Below are 23,274 nucleotides of genomic sequence, written 5' to 3'. Positions count from 1 at the left end.
AAGTGAAAGTGTAATTGTTTATATTATATTTTCTATTGTTGTAGGGTACAGTCAAATTACTTCATTATATCTATAATTCGAATAGTTAAAAGATTTCGCAAACGTTCCTTTACCACTCCGTCTCATCTCACTGATGTCATTTTGTTGTTGTTTGTTTTAGAAGAAATTCAAAGTATGACGTTCGTTACGTTGACTACGTATTTGTTAATTATTGTTTTAGTTAGCTGGGAAGGAATGAAGTGTGGCAAAGGCCTGATATTTGTTCTCCAATACTCACTAGGTAAAGTCGTTTGGTTTGCAAACCGTACGATCACGGATGATTACGGTTACAATACAACAGTGAACCTGTTTTCTTCCAAAGTTTTTTGTTTGTTTCGTGGGGTTTATTTTAGCATTTAAGTTAGTTTGGAGGTAAAATAAATTAAAAATAAACTCTTAAACAGGTAAGATTTGATTAGGTGGTGGATCGGTCGGTGTGGCGGTTGACTGGATGAACGGGCATTTCAGTAGATTCTCCCCTTGGCCACAATTCCAGATCACCATAACTTCACATATGTTAGCCAACAAAAAAACTTTCTAATACTTACATAAGTTCTGCTAATAACCCTACGAATAAACTGGAAAAAAATCATGATAAACTCTGCACAGAAAAAAATATTTATTTCTATAGAAAATTTAGTAAAAATTTTATTTTTATAGAAAATTTAGTAAAAACTGTATTTCTATAGAAAATTTTATTTCCATAAAAAATTTTGTCAACATTTTATTTACACAAAAAAATTGTCAAAATTTTATTTCTATAGAAAATTTTGTCAAAATTTAATTTATTTATTTTTTTATTATTATTATTTATTTTTTTCAAAATTTTATTTTTATACAAAATTTTATTTACATAAAAAATTTCGTCAAAATTTTATTTCTATTGAAAATTTTGTCAAAATTTTATTTCTATTGAAAATTTTGTTAAAATTTTATTTCTATAGAAAATTTTGTCAAAATTTTATTTCTATAGAATATTTTAGGAGATTTTTGTTAAAGTTTTATTTCTATAGAAAATTTTGTCAAAATTTCAGAGAAAAATTTGTCAAATCTTATTTTTATCGGAAATTTTGTCAAAATTTTATTTCCAGAGATAATTTTGTCAAATCTTATTTTTATCGGAAATTTTGTCAAAATTTTATTTCTCTAGGAGATTTTGTCAAAATTTTATTTCTATAGAATATTTTAGGAGACTTTTGTTAAAGTTTTATTTCTATAGAAAATTTTGTCAAAATTCCAGAGAAAAATTTGTCAAATCTTATTTTTATCGGAAATTTTGTCAAAATTATATTTCCAGAGAAAAATTTGTCAAATCTTATTTTTATCGGAAATTTTGTCAAAATTTTATTTCTCTAGGAGATTTTGTCAAAATTTTATTTCTATAGAATATTTTATCAACATTTTATTTCTATAGAAAATTTTGTCAAAATGTTATTTCTATAGGAGATTTTGTCAAAATTTTATTTCTATAGAATATTTTATTAAAATTTTATTTCTATAGGAAATTTTGTCAAAATTTTATTTCTATAGAAAATTTGTCAATTTTTTTGTTCTATAGAAAATTTTGTCAAAATTTTATTTCTATAGAAAATATGTCAAATTTTTTTTCTATAAAAAATTTTGTCAAAATTTTATCGCTATATAATTTTTTTCAAAATTTTATTCCTATAAAAAATTTTGGTAAAAATTTTATTTCTATAGAAAATTTTATTTCATAATTTCACATATGAAAGCCAACAAAAACACTATCTAATACTTCCATAAGTTCCGCTAATAATCCTACGAATAAATTAAAAAAAAATCATGATAGACTCTGCACTGAAAAAAATAATTATTTCTAAAGAAAATTTTGTCAAAATTTTATTTCTATAGAAAATAAAAATTTTATTTCTATAAAAAATTTTGTCAAAATTTTATTTACATAAAAAATTTCGTCAAAATTTTATTTCTATAGACAATTTTGTCAAAATTTTATTTCTATAGAAAATTTTATTTTCATAAAAAGTTTAGTCAAAATTTTATTTCTATAGAAAATTTTTTCTAAATTTTATTTCTATAGAAATTTTTTTCAAAATTTTATTTATATGGAAAATTTGTCAATTTTTTTTCTATAAAAAATTTTGTCAAAATTTTATTTCTATAGAAAATTTTGACAAAATGTTCTTTTTGTTTTGTTATTGTTGGTTTTTTTTCTTTAATCATTGTTGTTGTTTTTTGATTTCAGCTTAAAACCATGCATTGACTAATTGGTTAAGCTAACTTGTAGTTTAGTTAATGCATGGTGTTAAGCTGAAATAAAAAAAAAAACAACAAAATTTTATTTCTATAGAAAATTTAGTACAAATTTTTTGCTATAGAAAATTTTTGTCAAAATTTAATTGCTATAGAAAATTTTTTCAAAATTTTATTTCTATTGAAAATTTTGTCAAAATTTGATTTCTCTAGAAGATTTTGTCAAAATTTTATTTCTAAGGAATATTTTATCAAAATTTTATTTCTATAGAAAATTTTGTAATTTTTTTTTCTATAGAAAATTTGTCAAATTTTTTTTCTATAGAAAATTTTGTCCAAATTTTATTTCTATAGAATTTTTTTTTCCAAATTTTATTTATATGGAAAATTTGTCATTTTTTTCTATAAAAAATTTTGTCAAAATTTTATTTCTATATAAAATTTTTCAATATTTTATACCTATAGAAAATTTGATAAAAATTTTATTTCTATAGAAAATTTTATTTCTCTAGAAAATTTTGACAAAATTTTATTTCTATAGAAAATTTTGTAAAAATTTTATTGCTATAGAAAATTTTTTCAAAATTTTATTTCTATAGAAATTTTTTTTGAAAATTTATTTCTATTGAAAATTGAAGTACCTCTTAGTTGGAGAGGAATGCTTTGCAAAATCTACCAAAACGTTAAGAAATCTACCAAGCAGTAAAAAATCTACCATTTTTGATAGAATTATACCAACTATGGCAACCGTGATACATATACACAACATTTCAAAAGAGAGCAGCTTAGGTTATTCGATTTACTTCAAAATATCATGAAAATGAAATGAAACTATTTGTCGGACAAAAACAATTGGTGAAAATGTTTGCTTGGTTATACCAATACAAGTACAATACATCTATCTTTGCATATAAACCTGGTATTTACTTGTTGCTGTAGTGTTCTTAGCGTTTGTTTGTCTATATCTATATCCTATATGACTTTGTTTTTATTTGGCGTGCGGCCACGTTGACCAACCATTGATTACTGCAGAAAAAAAGTTTTAGGCTGACTTTGTTGTTATTATCTCGTTTTCGTGGCGTTTAATGCCCTTAGCTTAAACCCTAGCCTATCTCCAGACTATTGAGGTACTTTGAGCCCGCGTTCTCTTTCCCGACGGCTGAATCGCTGGCCTGATTTGGCTTATTATGAAGTTTTTAACTTAAGTGGTCAATTAACATTTGCATGACTGAAGCTGAATTGGAAATTAGTGTTTAACTAATTTAAGTTTTAACGTGGTTTTTGTTTTTGTTTTGTGTCTGTTTGCTCTAGCCGTTATGGTACCTGTTGCTTTTTGAACAAAATCTTGCCCGGATCTAGGCTGCCGCCTCGTTGTAATATGGAGTGATCGAATTTGGAAAAACATTAATCGGTGCACAATAACCAGAATCCTTTTTGTTGCTATAAATCTAAATTTGAGTTGCCACTCTTGCCAAAAATAGTCTACCACAATTTGGAGAACATCTTTCCAAAAACTACCAAACAAAAAAAAAATATTTTGCAAAATTTTGTTTCTACAGAAAATGTTGACAAAATTTTATTTCTATATGAAATTTTGTCAAAATTTTATTTCTATAGAAAATTTTGTCAAAAGTTTAATGCTATAGAAAATTTTATCAAAATTTAATTTCTATAGGAAATTCTGTCAAAATTTTATTTCTATAGAAAGTTTTGTCAAAATTTTATTGCTATAAAAGATTTTGTCAAAATTTTATGTCCATTGAAAATTCTGTCAAAATTTTATTTCTATAGAAAGTTTTGTCAAAATTTTATTTCTATAGAAAAGTTTGTCAAAATTTTGCTCTAGTCAAAAATAGTCTACCAAAATTTGGAGAAAATCTTTCCAAACACTACCAAACAAAAAAAATATTTTGCAAAATTTTGTTTCTACAGAAAATTTTGACAAAATTTTATTTCTATATGAAATTTTGTCAAAATTTTATTTCTATAGAAAATTTTGTCAAAAGTTTAATGCTATAGAAAATTTTATCAAAATTTAATTTCTATAGAAAATTCTGTCAAAATTTTATTTCTATAGAAAGTTTTGTCAAAATTTTATTGCTATAAAAGATTTTGTCAAAATTTTATGTCCATTGAAAATTCTGTCAACATTTTATTTCTGTAGATAGTTTTGTCAAAATTTTATTTCTATAGAAAATTTTGTCAAAATTTTGCTTCTATAGAAAATTTTGTCAAAGTTTTATTTCTGCAAGTAGAGGTTGCTGATGAGGAATATGGTAATTCCGAATCGTGCGTCCATCCAACCATCTTGCAGTTTAACATATAGGGCGTTGCCCAAATTACATTATTTTCCTCTGTTGGTTAAACTACACTTGTAGTATAGTCAATACATGGTTTTAAGCTAAAATCAAAAACAACAGTAATGATTGAAGAATAAAAAAACAATAACAAAACAAAACGAATTTTATTTCTATAGAAAATTTTATCATAATTTTATTTCTGCAGAAAATTTTGTTTCCAGAGAAAAATTTGTCCAAATTTTATTTTCGTTTGAAATTTTGTCAAAATTTTATTTCTATAGAAAATTTTGTCAAAATTTAATTTCTATAGAAATTGTCCAAATTTTATTTTCATTGAAAATTTTATCAAAATTTTATTTCTATAGAAGATTTTGTCAAAATTTTATTTCTATAAAAAATGTTGTCAAAATTTTATTTTTACAGAAAAATTTGTTAAAATTTTATTTCCAGAGAAAAATTTTTCAAACCATATTTTTATCGGAAATTTTGTCAAAATTTTATTTTTATAGAAAATTTTGTCAATATTTTATTTCTATAGAAAATTTTGTCAAAATTGTATTTCTATAAAAAATTTTTTTTTCGGAGAAAAATTTCTCAAAATTTAATTTAAAATTTAAACTTAAGAACTCTTCATGCTAGAGTCAACGGAGATCTATACTGTCATATACCAATAGATTCATCTCGGAAAGCTCTTTCAGAATCTATGGAGATATTAAAAAAACTCTCCCAACTCTAAAGTTAACGGTTATTTTTCAACGTAAAAATAAAATGTCATAAATAAAACTCTTTTCAGGAGTTGTATTTTTGTCGTTTTATTTAAATAAAACTCATATTCTTTATTTTCTTGTTTTACAGTTTCTTGTTTTATTGAGTTTATCTCACATAAAGTTTATATTAATTTATTTATTTAATTTAACGAAAATAACTTTTTCCAAATTTTCAACGGAAAGATTTGAAAGCAGATCGCTCATTACCAATTTAGGAGCAGAGAATGCTCTTTCCACGCTTACTTGGGTTGCAGGTTCCTTCGCATTGATGCACTGAAGACGCGGATTCAAATATAAGCCTGCAAGGAGTGTTGGATTTTTTAGCAGCAATTTTTCACGCCGTTCTAATATTGTCAGAAATTCTGAGCTGGCGGGCTTCGACCGAATGCAAGGTTCATTTGAAGCCATATTTTAAAGAAATCGCTATAAAATAATTGCTCTTCTTGAAGCATTTGCGTGGCGACGTATACAGGCTCCAAGAGGGCTAATAAGTCTTCCACACTGTGCCATTCTGAAGACTTAGATTAAGCGCGGCTTCGACATTTTTCAAGCAGAACGATTTATAGCGCATTAAGCTTTTTAGCATCAAGTAGGTGGAATTCCATCGCGTCTGGGGTAAATTAAGATGACCAGTCATGTTCCTAAAATAATTTTTAACTTATCGTCTAAAAATTATTTATTTATGACGGATAAATAAAACTCTCTTTTTAACAGTTTCATACGAGTTTTTAATTTTTTAGTGACAAAAAAAAGATTATAAAATAACTTTTTTGATAGCACTTATAACCGTTACGGTCCTTGGTATTTTTTCGACAAAATTTCAATAAGTTGTACCAGTTTTTTATGCTTATTCTGTTTTTAACCTTTTTGAAACCAAAAACATTAATTTACCCATTAAAAATAAGAAAAAGGCAAATTATAAATAATTGAATTAAAAGAACTTCCGGTGTAGTTAAAATAAAGAACATCTTTGGGAGTACATCTTTTGGAAGTGCTTTTGGAAGAACTTCCAAATTTTATTTGCTGGGACGTAGGGTGAGTGCAGCATCCTACATGTAAAATAACTAAACCAAGCTGAATAGATTGTGGCTGTCAGAGAATGAGCAATCAAAGATCAGTTTGATTTTTGCAACTCTTTCTTTGTGCCAGTTGAAAGAATTCACATTTACCCGCGCTCGAATGTAAATAAGAGTACTAAAGAAGCATAAAATGTATGCAATTGCACAGAAAACAATTTCCGTAGTTAAACTAGGGCTAAATTTAACTTATTTCTATTGGTTGTAGTTAAATTTTATTGAAATCTTACTTTTTTAAGTATGTCTCAAAAATGTTATGAACTAAACGTGAGTATAAAGTTCAATGACCGTACACAGTTCACGAAATTACATCCTCTAAAAGAAGAAAATATTAACTAAAAGTTAAGAAGAAAATCATTGGCGCCAAATCATGACCATTTTAACCATACAGTAGTTCATTCTTACTATTTTTGGGAATCGTACGAAAATTTTCATTTGCTTTAGTTCATATTGAACTTATGTGTACGGTCAGCGAACTTTATACTCACGTTTAGTTCATAAAATATTTGAGACATACTTAAAAAAACGAAAATTTCATTGGGCTGTGGAAAATTTCGCAAAAAGTAATAAAATTTAACTACTAACAAATAATTTTTTACAATAAAAACAAGTATACAGCAGTAAGTTCGGCCGGGCCGAATCATAAATACCCACCACCATGAATCAAATATAATAGTTTACTTTGAAAACTCTTCGTGGTAGCGGGTTACTTGATAATATATGATGACAAATCTTCTCCCAAGCAAATCAGTTCTACCAGTACACTTCCCGAAGAAAAAAAATAAATATTCTACCTATAAAGACCAGATCAGATTCTGCATTTATGAGAACCAATTTTGTTAGAGTTTTAGAGAAATCATAAACATATCGTGTATATGATGAAAGAACGCCTTGATATGAAATCTTAAATCTGTAAATTTTTTCCGCCATTATTTAAATGAATACGATGAGTAAAATCTGGAAATTTTACTTTCAGTTTCAAGTAATTTTCATGATCAATGCGCCTGTTATACCCTGAAAGAAGTGTTTTTTTTTCTGAGGCACAAAATTTTAGACAAGCAAAGTTTTCTTTTGACACAAATTTTAGAGACAATCGTTGAGTCGCTTATCAAAAATTCGGATTAGTTAGCTCTAAACGAAAATACTTTATACGGAAGGGGAATTTCGTTTGTCTAAAATTTCATTCCGGAGGAAAATATTTTTTCTTTGGGTGTACCCTCAAGAAGTTAAATCGGTCTATATCGACATATTTTTGAGGGTCTAAAATTCCAGTATATTTACATTTTTGTCTAAATTGGATAAAAACTACGGTTTCTAGGAGCCCAAGGAGTTAAATCTGGAGATCGGTCTATGTGCAGGCTATACTAAAACATGGGCCGGGGGCCACCGTGGTGCAATGGTTAGAATGCCCGCCTTACATACACAAGGTCGTGGGTTCGATTCCTGCTACGACCGAACACCAAAAAGTTTTTTAGCCGTGGATTATCCCACCCCAGTAATGCTGGTGACATTTCTGAGGGTTTCAAAGCTTCTCTAAGTGGTTTCACTGGAATGTGGAACGCGTTGGGACTCGGCTACAAAAAGGAGGTCTCTTGTCATTGAGCTTAACATGTAAGCGGGCAGCACTCAGTGATAAGAGAGAAGTTCACCACTGTGGTATCACAATGGACTGAATAGTCTAAGTGAGCCTGATATATCGGCCTGCCACATAACATAACCTATGGGTCGACACACACCATATTCGGCTGACCTATTTGTGATCAGCCGGATTCCAGAAGTCCTAGAAATAAATTCGGGAGTTAGGTCTATATGGGGGCTATACGAAAACATCGACCAATACTCAGCACCTCTTAATGTTCCTCAAATACCTCTAGAATCCCACTTTCAAACGAATTGGGTGAAAACTACGAATTCTAGAAGCCCAAGAAGTAAAATCGGGAGTTAGGTCTATATGGGGGTTATACCAAAAAATATACCGATACACCTCAATTTCGACACAGGTCCCAAAATACCTCTAGATTTCATCAATTTCAGGCAAATCGGGTAATAAATACAGTTTATAGAGACCCAAAAAATCGGGAGATCGGTCTATATGGCGACTATGCCAAAACGTGGACGGACCATTTTCGACACACCTCTTTATGGACCTAAAATACCTCTAGATTTTAAATTTCAGGCAATTCGGATAGAAAATACAGTTTATAGACGCCCAAGAAGCAAAATCGGGAGATGGGTCTATATGGGGGCTATACCAAAATATGGACCGATACGGACCATTTTCGACACACCTCTTTACGGTCACAAAATACCTCTAGATTTTCAATTTCAGGCAAATCGGATAGAAAATATAGTTTCTAGACGCCCAAGATGCAAAATCGGGACATCGGTCTATATGGGGGCTACACGAAAACATGGACCGATGGGCACCATTTTCGGCACACCTTTTTATGGTCCTCAAATACCTCTAGATTTTCAATTTCAGGCAAATTAAATAAAAAACTACGGCTTTTATAAGCCCAAGACCCCAAATCGGGAAATCGGTTTATATGGGGACTATATCAAAACTTGGACCGATATAGCCCATCTTCGAACTTGACCTGCCTGCAGACAAAAGACGAGTTTGTGCAAAATTTCAGCACGATTGCTTCATTATTGAAGACTGTAGCGTGAATACAACAGACAGACAGACGGACATGCTTATATCGTCTTAGAATTTCTCCCTGATCAAGAATATATATACTTTATATAGTCGGAAATCGATATTTCGATGTGTTACACATGGAATGACAAACATATTATACCCCCTTCACCATTCTATGGTGGTGGGTATAATAAGTTAAATTTAGCGTTAGTTTAACTACGGAATTTTTTTTCTGTGTATATTGCATTTATTTTTTGTTTTGTACAAAAAATCTACATTATGGTGTACCACATTACCTGCAAAATGGTTATGTGGCAGCCCGATGTATCAGGCTCACTTAGACTATTCAGTCCATTGTGATACCACAGTGGTGAACTTCTCTCTTATCACTGAGTGCTGCCCGATTCCATGTTAAGCTCAATGACAAGGGACCTCCTTTTTATAGCCGAGTCCGAACGGCGTTCCACATTCCAGTGAAACCACTTAGAGAAGCTTTGAAACCCTCAGAAATGTCACCAGCATTACTGAGGTGGGATAATACACCGCTGAAAAACTTTTTGGTGTTCGGTCGTAGCAGGAATCGAACCCATGACCTTGTGTATGCAAGGCGGGCATGATAACCATTGCACCACGGTAGCTGTGGTAAAATCTTAGCCTCGTCGGAGATAAACAAAATGGGTATATTACATGTGCTACACAAAGGTATGTTTCCATTTTGTACAGAACAGAATGAAGCGCTGAAGATAAAGAAGATGTACCCATCTCCAGTATCACGAGTTTGATGAACACCCTTTTAATATGTGTATCTGTATTAACCTCATATTCTGTGAATATAGTTAATATTTGCTTGGTTCTGTAGCTTGGTACATTTTTGTTTTTGTTGAAATTTTGCAAAGATCTCGTTTTTTGTTGTTTAGAATTTAGATGCTCATATCCCAACGATCAGTTTGCATAAATAATTTGTTTGGTTATTAACCCCCTTTGATGTGCACTGTGAAGCTTTGTAAAATCTACAAATTCAAACAATGGTCTAACATTATCATCTCTAACACTATACTCTGCCCTAAAGTGCAAAAAAATATATGAGCTTTTAATTGATTTGAGACAAGTCCGAGAAACGACTGTAGAATTTATGGAAATGAATCGCGTGCAAACTTCAAATGCAACTTTTTTCAAGAGCATGAAACTCTGTGAAATTTTGTTGATATACATATTATTCATTCAATTGCAAATTGATGTAATCTTTAGGAAAATCCATTTTAATTTATTGCATAGCCTGTCGTGAGACGGATTAATCTTATTTTAATTGTTTTAAAGTTTATCTTTGAAAATTAAATGCCAATGTTACACTATAAGACAGGGAGCTTTGGGTTCTCAATACAATTATGGATAAGATTTGTTTGAATTATTTAGAAATGATTTATTTGAAATTTGAAATTAAAAATTGATATGATCTCTGACGATATTTCAGATTTCTTAATAGTAAATATTGGGAACGCAAAAAACTTCAAGATTTTTTCAAATGTTTTGAGAATTTTTTCCGGAAAACTGTTGTCTGTCATGTTATGAGTTAGAGCTAGTCTCGCACAAGACAGAACTCCTTGTATCCTATGAGAGCAGAGAAATCAATCAGAATTAATACTAAGCCTACATATTGGAGCCAAATAGCTTACTATACGGAGAAAGCTACCACGGCTGATGACATGTAACATATAGAGGGGGACACTACCAAAGAGAAGAATAATTCTGATTGAGACCGATATCGAACTGTGAACTATATAGTTATCCAAGTGGACACTAAGCTTATCTTCTCAAAACAAATATCATACTATAGGGAGAAAGCTGCGATGACAAACTTATACACGTTGTCGTACACGATGTCCAAAACTCGAAACCCACTTGTCTATCCAATTTGGAGCCATCGGTGTAGAAGTCTATATAACGTTTATTTTCCGGGGAATGTGTACACAACGCCTCACTGTTGGAAATTAGAATTTCAAACTTATTGTTGAAAATCGGTTTCGCAAGACTGTAATTCACTACGTTTGTCACATCTGGCATTTGAGGAAGGCACTGTGGGCGTGCCATTTTCCGATATCTCGTGCAACCGTAGAGCCGTTGTTGCAGCTAACTGTTTGGTCAAAATGTCTAAAGGCAATAGATGCAGCATGAAATTAAGGTAATCTGTTCCTGTCTTACTGAATGCGCCTGAGATACACGAGCATGCCATACGCTGAACTTTATCTAAATTTGTCGGCTGCTGAAGTGCCGGCCATCAGACCACAACACCATACAGCATTATAGGTCTAACCACCGCCGTGTATTGCCAATGCACAATTTTAGGTTTTAGTCCCCATTTTTTTATACCCACCGCTATAGGATGGGGATATACCAACTTTGTCATTTCGTTTGTAACACATCGAAATATTGGTCTAAGACCCCATAAAGTATAAATATTCTGGGTCGTGGTGAAATTCTAAGTCGATCTAGCTATGTCCGTCTGTGGAAATCACGCTAACTTCCGAACGAAACAAGCTATCGACTTGAAACTTGGCACAAGTAGTTGTTATTGATGTAGGTCAGATGGTATTGCAAATGGGCCATATCGGTCCATAACCGATCCCCAGATTTTGCTTGCGTATCCTCTTGGAGGAGCAAATTTCGTATGTTATATTGGTCTGTAATTACCCAGCAAAAAAAAAGCGTCGCCAAAAAAGCAATGAAAATGTTCTTTTTGGATCCGGAAGTGGTGCAAAATTGAAGCAGAAGCGATGAATTTAACATTGGCTTGCCATAGGACGGAAGTCCTCCATTTCAACAGCCGTTGCACTGAATTTGAATCACTTCTTTAGGTGTGATCCGAATTCAATATTTTGGATGTAAATTCTGTGATATTTTGTCAAATAAATAATTTGTATAATTTTTAATGGATTCTAACGCTTATCGGAAACGTTTGACCTCAACAATTTTTAAAAATTCACAATTTTTTCAGATTGGATTTAGAATTATTTTTAACAAAATTTAAACGATTTGTACCATTTTATGAATTCTTACTCTGTTTTTAACCTATTTGAAACAAAAAAGTTAAAATTACCTATTAAAAATGTGAAAAAGCATGTTATAAAAAATTGAATGAAAAGAACTTCCTGGGTAGTTCAAATAAAGAACATCATTGGGAGTGCATCCTCTGGAAGGGCTTTTAAAGTTGTGCCTATTGAGAACTTCTAAAATTTTTTGCTGGGTATATATAGCCCCCATATAAACCGATCCCCAGATTTGACATTCTTCCTGGATAAGCAATTTCATTTGATCATGCTAAAATTTGGTTAGGTTAGGTGTCAGCCCGATGTATCAGGCTCACATAGACTATTCAGTCCATTGTGATACCACATTGGTGAACTTCTCTCTTAACACTGAGTGCTGCCCGATTCCATGTTAAGCTCAATGACAAGGGACCTCCTTTTTATAGCCGAGTCCGAACGGCGTTCCACATTACATTGAAACCACTTAGAGAAGCTTTGAAATCCTCAGAAATGTCATCAGCATTACTGAGGCGGGATAATCCACCGCTGAAAAAATTTTTGGTGTTCGGTCCAAGCAGGAATCGAACCCACGACCTTGTGTATGCAAGGTGGGCATGCTAACCATTGCACCACAGTGGCTTCGGTACTAATCACACAAAAATTGGACCATATACGTTCATAATTGTACAGTCGACTCTCTATAATTTGAAACTCAAGGGACAAGAGAAAAAGTTCAAATTACCAAGTGTCTCAAAATAATAAGAGTTCGAATTATCGAGAGAGAACAGCGGAAAAGTTCAAATAAACAAAAGTATTAATAAAACAGGAAAATTAGGTTTACTTTATATTATTTTGAAAAAACAAATGTGTTATTTTCTTCTGAGTTAGGGATCTAACATTATCTAATGAATTTTCTATTGTTATGAGTGCTGAGTCACTTGTGTCAGTTCTAAGGGCGTAGGAGCGTAGGTTATTAGTAGATTTCCTTGCCTCACTCAATGTGACTGGATTTAGAGGTTGGTCTTCTTCATTTTCCTCCTTGTTTTTGTCCAAATATGAAAGTTCAGCATCAGTAAGAACTCCATAAACACAGATGTCAGTATCAACTTGAACAAAATCCTCAAAATTTAAATTTCCACAGTTAGGTAGAAGTCCCCACCCAGGGTCCGTACGCGAAAATATTAATAGTTCTGATAACTATGCCTCATTATCTGTTTGTCTAAACCCGCACTTTTTGAAACAGTTTTTAAGAGTGTTAGGGTTGACATTTTTCCAGGCCTTCGAGCATCGTTACAGCGGCTCAAAACAGCTGTATTCATCTTTTCATTCTTTTAATGCTATCCAGCACAAGAGAAACAATTTCTCTGTGGTAGAGAGTTTTAAAGTTCTGGATAATGCCTTGGTCCAATGGCTGTATCTTTGATGTCGTGCTGGGTGGAAAAATATCAATTTCACGTGATCTAAGAGGGGTGGGTGCAGTTATCCAAAAACAATAAGATTTTGCGTTTTTCCTTTTTCATGTCATCGTTAAGCGAGGAATCACCGACTTCAAAATAGAGAGAGTAAAATAACAGAAATTCAAATTAAAGAAAGTTGGCGAGAAAGATGCCATTCCTACGGCTTCAAATGATCAAATTGTCAAACTCGTACGATTGTTTTCAATTTATCGAGTTTTTTCAAGGCACCGGTAAAAGACTTCTAAGTAATTCGATTGTGGATGACAGTCTTTAGTAGAAGTTTCTATGCAATTCATGGTGGATGGTACATATGATTCGGCCTGGCCGAACTTACGCCCGTATATACTTGTTTCCTATTTCCTTTTTGTATATGGACAAAGCTACCGTGGCTTTTCTTGCCGTTTCTTCAATATTAAGCTTAAAGTTCAGCTCCCTGTCCAAAAAAAGGTGGGTACAGTGTTCGGTTTTCGAGTTGAAAACTACTTATTTTCGCAAAATTATAAATTAAAGCAAACATATTCCTGTAAAGTCTTGTCGAAATCTAGAGGAACAAGAAACTGTGCACCAATTGAGTTTATCTATCTGTTTTATATTGAACTGTTTTAATAAAGTAATCGCGAAAATTTCAACGCAAAAAAACGAACTTAATACTGACCTTAAGGAGATGGGCTTTACCGTGGGAATTTTACGTTCTTTGCAGTACATGACTAGTTCCGTCTTTGCCGGATTTACCGGGCTCTCTGGGGGGCTCTCTGTACAATATCTCTAATTTGGGACGGAAATATTCCCTTTTTATCCTTTTCTAGGGAAACCAGAACCAACATTCCAAAGAAGAGGGGATAGAACTCCTCCTTGGGTAGTGCCTCTGTTAACATACCTTCGTATGTTTCCTTGTTCTAGTGTGGCTGAAATACATCCCTTCGTTAGAAGTTAGTCAAACAGCCTAAGTATCCCTTGATCAACATTCAGAGTTGTCAATCTATTTAATATCGAGCTCCGATGGACGTTATTGAATGATTCTACGATGTGTAGAAAAGCTACAATTGTGTATTCATTGACAGATAGTGTGATTTCAATAAAGTGGACTAGTTCATGCAATGCGGTCTCAGTATACCTGCCCTTCGAGTATGCATGCTGTCGTTTCGAGAGCAAACTTGAATCGACGCTTGTTCTATAATAAATATCCTCTCCAGAGTCTTAAGTAGGAATTGGGATAAACTGATTTGTCGGAAATCCTTCGCACTCGAGTGAGTGTTTTTGAGTTGAAAATCACTTTATTTTCCTGAAATAATCAAAATTATAAATGAAAACAAATATATTCCCGCAAAGTCTTGCCGAAATCTAGAGGAACAAGAAACTGCGCATCAATTGAGTAAATTTATCTGCTTTATATTGAACCCATTTAATAAAGAAACCGCGAAAAGCGAACATAGCACTTACCTTTAGGTATGAAAACGGCTTTTGTTTCCCTCTACTTTCCTGGAATATATGCTAAGTTGATACATCGTTTATATATCGCCGACAACCACGGGATAGGAGTTGACACTAGTTCCCGTTCCAGTTTCTTAAAGTGATTACTTCCAATGAACCCAATGGACATAAAATCAAACTTTGAAATGCCGGCAGGGTAATAGGAGTTTTTGCTGGGATGAGAAATGATATTTCGTACGTTAGCCGAAGAATGCGAAAAATATCCAATGATGCCACCTTGTTTAGAATTCTTTAGATTTAATCACTACCGTCAACATAAACCAGTAAGCTACTATAGTGTATTCTGGGCTCATTCGGAACTGGATGAATCTCTACACTTGTTCCAATCTGCTGGCCAACAAATGTTCGGGCAGATATAATTTATTATACCTTTAGCATACTGTGATTGAGATCTTATTAAAGTGAATTATTATAACTAATTAACTATATAACATTTAAATAGATTAAAGTATAATGAAGGTGAGATTTATTCAGGTCTATAAGACTGATACTGATTCTCACCTAATGTATACAATACAATTTTCACTCAATAGAATTCGATTTGTGTTAGTTGAAATATTTTGTTTTATTAAACTTGTATAATAAACTTCACACTAAACATTTAAGCATTTCATTATAACACTATACCTGTAGTTTTATTCTTCACTCTGTTTTTTTTCATATAACTTTAATTGTGAATATTTGTTCCAATTTCATATGGAGGACATTGGACCCACCTGTTATGGCTGCATTATTCATAGAAGTGCGACTTCATATTGTAACTACCCAATGGGGGGCTGATTTTGTAGGACAAGTTGGGTTAAATGCATATGGCGTTTATGAATAGAATGCAATTTAATAGCCAACAATATAATTAATGCAAAAACAAAACAAACAAAATTCTCTATATGCAAAAACGTATGGGCACAAAATTATTAATGGAGATAAATTTTATTATTATTATTTAATTCATATATAAAATCAAAGTTTAAGTATATTTTTACGCCAGTCATTGAAACCAGTTTTCATTCTTCATTAATTGGCCTGTATCGTTGGGAGTTACGAAAGTTGTCTATGACAAAAAGTATTGACCAATACTCGTACTATTGTTTGTGATGTGGAATTTAGAGATGATTTATGATTCGATTATATACCAAGATTTTAAATAATCGTGGTATACAATCTTCTGAGTCGATTTAGCCTTATCCATTCGTCTATCTTGAGTGTCGCCATAATAGGTGCACTGAGCTACCAACTTCGGTGATTATAGAAGTAAACAAATTGGGCAATGATCAAAGGTTAGGTCTTGATTTCCGTTGTGCAGATGGGTCGACAGACATCTGCAAAGTCGAGCTTTTCCTAAATCAAAAGGTGGTTATTTATCAAGGATAGGTGAAGTTCTGAGGAGATCTAGTCTAGAAATTCTGATTCGATCCGAACAAATCCGTCCGTCCGTCTATTAAATTTAGTAAATTGAGTGTCACCCTAAAGAGCCACTGTGCAAAAAAATTCGACCTCACTCACTGCCAGAGACATTAAGATTTTTAAGGGAACTGGTCTAAATAGTCTGATATGTAGTATGAGGAAATCCTGCAATAAGTTTTTTAATGTCCTTGGAGGACTGGGACACTTACAATCTCCGTTTCGAGCAAACACCAACAGTTTTTCAGTCGAAAGTTATCTTTTTTCTCTAAATTTCGGAATCTCTGAAGTATCAATAAATGGTTTTACCCTTAATTCGACTCTGATATAACATGCAGGTCTCTGGTCATTGAGTTAAACATCGAATAGGCAGAACTCATTGATAACGGAGAAACTCACCACATGTTGTATCACAATGGACTGAATCTATCCTAAACAATGGGAGGCAACGTTACCGTTGTGCCACTAACCCCCATTTTCATGAAGCTCCGTTAGTTCTCCGTTAACTAACGAACTTTTAAACCATACTATGGACATATATGTCATCTTGCCTATATATTTCATATGCCAGTTAGGAACTTAACTGCTGAAATTTTTTCAGTTAAAGTTAACCGGAGATAAGATATTTTCAATTTACTTTCTGGTAACTGGGAGTTAATGCTTAACAGATGTACATGAAAATGGCCGTAAATGTTATATTTTTTAATATTTTAACATATGCCACTTTTTCAATAATGTGTGCCACTATCGTTTATTAATTGTTATTATACGTGAACGGTTATGATTCAATTTAGGTTGGTATAGCGTAATCTGAATATGACAAATTTATATTTTATAGACTGATTTTTCCAGTTTGCAGACTATAATACTGATATTGAATGCTGGACAGTATTGAAGCATTACTTTATTATAGAAGCGATGGAAATTCCCACGAAATTCGAGAAAGTAGAAAGAATCCACAATGCACTGTCAAAAATCAACGAGATTTATCTTAAATTTTTAGTTTAACATGAATACCTTTAACAAAACATTCCAAAGCGAATCCTCCAAAATTGTTTATTCAATATATTTAACAAAAACATACATAAATTAAAACAAGTATATACGGCCGTAAGTTCGGCCAGGCCGAAGCTTATGTACCCTCCACCATGGATTGCGTAGAAACTTCTACTGAAGACTGTCATCCACAATCGAATTACTTGGGTTGCGGTAACTTTTGCCGATGACAAGGTATCTTAAAACTTCCTAATACCGTAATATATACCACGTAGTCCATACGTGGTATATATTAAGCTTAAAATGACCCATTAAATACGTATATAATTAAGTTTGACAAAATTTTCTATAGAAATAAAATTTTGACAAAATAAAACTTTGAGAACATTTTCTATAGAAGTAAAATTTGGACAAAATTTTCTATAGAAATACGATTTTAACAAAATTTTCAATAGAAATAACATTTTGACAAAATTTTCTATAGAAATAAAATTTTTACAAAATTTTCAAAAGATTTAAAATTTTGACAACATTCTCTATAGAATTAAAATTTTGACAACATTTTCTATAGAAATAAAAGTTTGCCAACATTTTCTATAGAAATAAAATTTGACAAAATTTTCTATAGGAATAAAATTTCGACAAAATTTTCTATAGAAATAAAATTTTGACAAACTTTTCTATAGAAATAAAATTTTGCTAGATTATTTTTGCTCGAGTGTGATTGGGGATCGGCTATATATAACTATAGACCGATATGGACTAATTTTGGCATGGTTATTAGCGGCCATATATTATCACCACGTTGCAAATTTCAACCGGATCGGATGAATTTTGCTCGTCCAAGTGACTCCGGAGTTCAAATCTGGGGATCGGTTTATATAGGGGCTATATATATATATAATTATGGACTGATATGGACCAATTTTTGAATGGTTCTTAGAGACTATATACTAATACCATGTACCAAATTTCAGCCGGATCGGATGAAATTTGCTTCTCTTAGAGGATCCGCAACCAAATCTGGGAATCGGTTTATATGGGGGCAATTTATAATTATGGACCGATATGGACCATTTTTACATGATTGTTGGAGACCATATACTAACACCACGTACCAAATTTCAACCGGATCGGATGAATTTTGCTCCTCTAAGAGGCTCCGGAGTTCAAATCTGGAGATCGGTTTATATGGGAGCTATATATAATTATGGACCGATATGGTCCAATTTTTGCATGGCTGTCAGAGACCATATACTAACACCATGTAACAAATTTCAGCCGGACCGGATGAAATTTGCTTCTCTTTGAGGCTCCGCAAGCCAAATCTGGGGATTGGTTTATATGGGGGCTATATATAATTATGGGCCGATGTGGACCATGGCTGTCAGAGACCATATACTAACACCATGTAACAAATTTCAGCCGGATCGGATGAAATTTGCTTCTCTTAGAGCAATCGCAAGCCAAATTTAGGGGTTCGTTTATATGGGGGTTATACGTAAAAGTGGACCGATATGGACCAATTTTTGCATGGTAGTTAGAGACCATATACTAACACCATCCGACCTACATCAATAACAACTACTTGTGCCAAGTTTCAAGTCGATAGCTTGTTTCGTTCGGAAGTTAGCGTGATTTCAACAGACGGTGGACGGACATGCTCAGATCGACTCAGAATTTCACCACGACCCAGAATATATATACTTTATGGGGTCTTAGAGCAATATTTCGATGTGTTAGAAACGGAATGACAAAGTTAATATACCCCCATACTATGGTGGAGGGTATAAAAAAGAGTTATGAGTTCGCAAAATATATTTTAACTTTTATTATTAAAGTTGTATTTATTTTTAAAGTTGTTTTTGTTAATAAACAGTATGTGCCACTTTTTGTGCCACTTCTTAAAAGTACGTGTGCCACTTTTTGTGCCACTTTTTAAAAATTCCCAACGGTAACGCTCTGGGGGAGTGGAGAACCTAATATTCACGATCAATGCAGTAAATTAATTTTATAAAAATATCGCTATATTACGCTAAACTACTTCGATATGAGAAATATGTAGGCTTATCTATGTATAATAATCCACTCAAAGTTATATGAAATATGTTGTGTCACTTACATGGTAGCCTTTAATTCATTCTCATACCCTGTGGCTCCATCTCAATACAGCTACTGTCATATTTATAACCAATAGCTAAGAATTGCAAATGACATCGATGTCGATGACAACATCTATACAATGTTGTCGTCGGCAAATACGTTTACAATTTGTGCCAGGTGTATCTAAAAAAAGTGGAGATACCAGTATTCAAACAATTTAATACGCGCGATATTCTAACAACAAAAATATATCACAAGTGACATGTGACAGCGAATAGTGAACATTTCAGAGCATCCAGCGGGTTAATTTAAAGTTGAAGTTTTGCAACTTATTGTATTAGGGTGGGTAAATTTTAATAAAAGATAAAAATAATTTATTAATGCATATAATTTAAATTATGAATGGTTAGAATTTCTTTAAAAATACAGTTAATTTTTTTCCTTCGACTGAAATATTACGTTAGGTTTGGTTGAAAAGAGGATTTAGGTTGTCTTGTCTAATGTCGCCTGACATACATCTGAGCCAGTATTAGTAACAGTACTTAAAAATTTTTCTATATTTTTATATATATGTTTTAACAAAATTTTGTATAGAAAAAGTAAAGTGTTGACAAAATTTCCTATAGAAATAAAATTTTGACAAAATTTTCTACAGATATATAATTTTGATAAAATTTTGTATAGAAATAAATTTTTGAAAAAATTTTCTATAGAAATCAAATTTAGACTAAATTTTCTATAGAAATAAAATGTTGCAAAATTTTCAATAGAAATACAATTTGGACAAAATTTTCATTAGAAATAAAATTTTGACAAAATTTTCAATAGAAATAATATTTTGTCAAAATTTCCTATTGTTGTAGGTACTTGTTAAATATTCACAGTGCGAACTATAGCATTTATTTATCAACATATCATTGAAATATTGGTATACAGTTTTCATTATTTTGACCTTGTTAAAATTTTCATTTACACGGAAATGGAAAACAAACTTATTCGATCTCACATCAATCAGTTAATTCGGAGATTTGATGAAAATATTCAAAACTCTACGAGGCAATCTATCCAACTTATGATGGAAATTTTTGGGTTTAAACAAAAACTTCAATGCGAGCAACCAACCCTGCAGTCTATGGAAAATTCCGTAAATGAGGCTCCAAGTCCATTGGAGGATGAAATACAGTCACCCTTGGTTTTCAGTACTCCAACAGATTTAACTCCTCAAGTTCCTAAAAGACCACTTCGTAAACCACCAGTTAGGTTTAATTTCCAAAATTAAATTTAAAAAGGGGAGATGTTGTAGTTACTTGTTAAATATTCACTGTGCGAACTATAGCATTTATTTATCAACATATCATTGAAATATTGGTATATCAGTTTTCATTATTTCGACATTGTTAAAATTTTCATTTATTCATTCTTAATTTTGCCTTTTCTCAATGAAACTTATTTTTGTGTGTTTGTATAAAAGAATCAATTGTGTATTCCTAATTTCCACCAAGACTCCAATAACTATTTTGACAAAATTTTCTATAGAAAAAAAATTTGTTTTGGCAAAATTTTGTATAGAAAAAAATGTTGACAAAATTTCATGTGGAAATAAAATTTTGATAAAATTTCCTAAAGAAATAAAATTTTGACAAAATTTTCTATAAAAATAAAATCTTGACAAAATTTTCTATAAAAATACAATTCTAATAAAATTTCCTATAGAAATAAAATTTTGACAAAATTTTCTATAGAAATAAAATGTTGACAAAATTTCCTATAGAAATAAAATTTTGACAAACTTCAAATAAGGATACTTTAAATTTGGTAGATTTTTGGTAAAATTTTCTCCAAATAAAGATTTTGACAAAATTTTCTATAGAAATAAAATGTTGGCAAAATTTTCTATAGAAATAAAATGTTGACAAAAATTTTTATAGAAATAAAATTTTAACAAAATTTTCAATAGAAATAAAATTTTGTCAAAATTTCCTATATAAAGAAATGTTGACAAAATTTTCTAAAAAAAAATAGTTTTGACAAAATTTCTTATAGTAATAAAATTTTGATAAAAAGTCCTAAAGTAATAAAATTTTGACAAAATTTTCTTTAAATATAAATTTTTGATAAAAATTTCTATAAAAATAAAATTTTGATAAAAATTCCTATAAAAATAAAATTTTGACAAAATTTTTTTTCAAATAAAATTTTGACAAAATTTTCTTTAAACATAAAATTTTGGCAAAATTTTCTTTAAAAATTTAATTTTGATAAAATTTCCTATAAAAATAAAATTATAATAAAACTTCCTATAGAAATAAAATTTTGACAAAATTTCTTATAGAAATAAAATTTTGACAAAATTTCCTATAGAAATAAAATTTTGACAAAATTTCCTATTGAAATAAAATGTTGACAAAATTTTCTATAGAAATAAAATTTTGACAAACTTCAAATAAAGTTTCTTTAAATATGGTAAAATTTTTTCCAAACTTTGGGGTGGCATCTTTGCTTGTAGTGCGCTCTATCTTTTTTCCAGTTTTAATTCCAGGAAATATGTGTCTAAGAATTTCCCAATTTTCGTTTCCAGTCCCTATTTCTAAGCTAGCACAGGTCCGGAATCAACTGTTCACCGATTAGGTTAGGTTAGGTGGCAGCCCGATGTATCAGGCTCACTTAGACTATTCAGTCCATTGTGATACCACATTGGTGAACTTCTCTCTTATCACTGAATGCTGCCCCATTCCATGTTATGCTCAATGACAAGGGACCTCCTTTTTATAGCCGAGTCCGAACGGCGTTCCACATTGCAGTGAAACCACTTAGAGATGCTTTTAAACCCCTCAGAAATGTCACCAGCATTACTGAGGTGGGAGAATCCACTGCTGAAAAACTTTTTGGTGTTCGGTCGAAGCAGGAATCGAACCCACGACCTTGTGTATGCAAGGCGGGCATGCTAACCATTGCACCACGGTGGCTCCCACCATTGCACCACCGATATGGTTAACTCTTTGTCTAGTAAAGGCAGGACAGTGGTAAAGGTAGTGTTCCAAGTTCCTACTCTCCTTGAATAGTTCTCCAGACTTTTTCTTCTCTGGTTCACTCTATAGTATTTTCGTCGTCTTTCCGACTGTTGCATTTTGCCCCATCGCTTTATGTGTCTCCCGTGCCCATCCAAAACCACGCGCGGCCCGCGTTGCCTCTATGGGTTTGCGTTCATTTGTCTTATCTCCAGTTCATTTTCGTTTATGTTTCCTTTTATTCCGGCTTGTCCCGGCACCCATATGACAGGAATTCTTCCGTATTCCGTGTATTCGTTTAGCATTCTTTTACGTTTTAATGCGGTTCGCTATCGAAACGTAATGTCTGCTTCATTGCCTTCCGGCAATCTGTGAACATGTTCACATTTTGTGGCATAGTTTTATTTCCGCACTAATTAACAAATTCCGCCCTCTCGCCCATTTTCAAATCATCGATGTAGCAGTTGGTGCAGTTATTTCCCTCTAGTTTGGGGTCTCTGGGGTCCTTCTTACTGCCGTTAGAATGTCACCTCAGGTATACCATCATGGATTGTTGTGGCATCCACTATTACACCCACCGTATACCGTATTATCCTTTGATGGTTCTTTATGTTTCATGTTTCCTCCCATTCTACGATATCTTCAATCTGACAGCGATCATGGCGGCTTCGCTTGTGATCTCAACCAGTATCGTTTCCAAGGCTTTATTTGATGTGGTCTTCATTGCCCTTGTCATGCCA

Source organism: Haematobia irritans, chromosome 5 (assembly GCF_050003625.1).
Source record: "Haematobia irritans isolate KBUSLIRL chromosome 5, ASM5000362v1, whole genome shotgun sequence".
Classification (NCBI taxonomy): domain Eukaryota; kingdom Metazoa; phylum Arthropoda; class Insecta; order Diptera; family Muscidae; genus Haematobia; species Haematobia irritans.
The sequence above is the reverse complement of the archived record's forward strand: the minus strand, read 5'-3'. Positions refer to the sequence as shown.